Source organism: Orycteropus afer, unplaced genomic scaffold (assembly GCF_000298275.1).
Source record: "Orycteropus afer afer isolate SDZICR_OR568_19922 unplaced genomic scaffold, OryAfe1.0 scaffold00272, whole genome shotgun sequence".
NCBI classification, from domain to species: domain Eukaryota; kingdom Metazoa; phylum Chordata; class Mammalia; order Tubulidentata; family Orycteropodidae; genus Orycteropus; species Orycteropus afer.
In genome coordinates, this window is record NW_006921859.1 from 347,841 (window position 1) to 349,800 (window position 1,960).

The following is a 1,960-nucleotide window of genomic DNA, read 5'->3' on the forward strand; positions in this document are numbered from 1 at the left end:
GTTTTTCAAAATGCTTTCTTCTCTATACATAATCCTTATTTCCTGTAGAAAGATTTATTCTGTTATTTTTTTTTTTGGGGGGGGGATGATTCTTTCCAAAAAGATGCTTTCCTTAAATACCTGGATCCTGGGCTGTGTGCTCATTTTTAAGAAAGGGTCACTAAAACATCTGGGTGCCCTGAGTGAGTGGGTGGGGGTAACTGACTGGGATTTTCATTGCATAGCCATCTAAATAATTATTTCATTGGGGAATCCTCAGTGCCAGTATCTTAAGTCTTTTCTTTCGAGTATGCCAGATTCCTCCAAGAAGACTTCTCCAAACACCCACCTAGACCTATACCAGGCTTCCAGGATTCTGAAGAAAACTAAAAGTAGTAAAGGGAGATGTATCCTAAAATGTGTTACAAAGTTACCAAGGAGCCGTTATGGCTAAATGGTTAAGTGCTCAGCTGCTAACTGGGTGATAGTTGTTATATGCTGTCAGTCAGCTCCGACTCATAGCAACCCTGTTTACAATAGAATGAAACACTGCCGGCTTCTGCACCAGCGTCACAATCCTTGCTATACTTGAGCACATCATTTTAGCCCCTATATCAATCCATTTTGTTGAGGGCCTTCCCCTTTTTCGTTGACCCTCCATTTTACAAAGCATGATATCCTTCTCCAGGGAATGGTACCTTCTGAAAATATGACCAAAGCAGGTGAAATAAAATCTGGCCATTCTTGCTTCCAAGGAGCATTCCGGCTGCACTTCTTCCAGGACAGATTTGTTAGTTCTTCTGGCAGTCCGTGGTACTTTCAGTACTCTTCGCCAGCACCACAACTCAAAATCATCAACTCTTGTGTGGTCTTCCTTATTCATTGTGCAGCTTTCACAGCATATGAAGCTATTGAAAATACTATGGCTTGGATTAGGCTTCAAAGAGACATCTTTCCTCTTCAGCCCTTAAAAGAGGTCTTTTGCAGCAGATTTGCCCAGTGCAATACATCGTCTAATTTCTTGACTGCTACTTCCATTGGTGTTGATTGTGGATGCAAATAATAGGAAGTTTTTTACAACTTCAATCTCTTCTCCATTTATTATGATGGTACTTACTGGTCCCGTTGTGAGGATTTTCATTTTCTTTATGTTGAGGTATAACCCATACTGCAGACTGTAGTCTTCAATCTTCATTGGTAAGTGCTTCAAGTCATCTTCACTTTCAGCAAGCAAGGTTGTGTCATTTGCATATCATAGGTTGTTAATGAGTCTTCCTCCAATCCTGATGCCACATTCTTCTTCATATAGTCCAGCTTCTCGGATTATTTGCTCAGCATACAGACTGAATAAGTACGGTGAAAGTATACAACCCTGACACAATCTCTTCCTGATTTTAAACCATGTGTTATCCCCTTGTTTTGTTTGAACAACAGCTTCCTGGTCTATGTACAGGTTCCTCATGAACACAATCAAGTGTTCAGGAATTCCCATTCTTCTCAATGTTATCCATAATCTGTTATGAGCCACATAGTCTAATGCTTTTGCACAGTCAATAAAAGACAAGTAAACATCTTTCTGGTATTCTTTGCTTTCAGCCAAGATCCATCTGACATCAGGTTGTTGTTGTCGTTAGGTGCTATCGAGTCATCTCCGACTCATAGTGACCCTATGCACAGCAGAACGAAACAACACCTGGTCCTGAGCCACCTCCATGATTCTTGCTACTCTTGAGCCCATCGCTGCTGCCACTGTGTCAATCCATCTCATTAAGGGCCTTCCCCTCTTTTGTTGACCCTCCACCTTACCAACCATGACATCCTTCTCCAGGGAATGGTTCCTTCTGACAACATGACCCAAGTATATAAGACGAAGTCTGGTCATTCTTTTTTTTTTTTTTAGGATTTGGGTGAAGATTTACAGAGTAAATTCACTTTTCATACAGCAGTTCACATATACTTTGTCTCATGTCATTGACCAAAA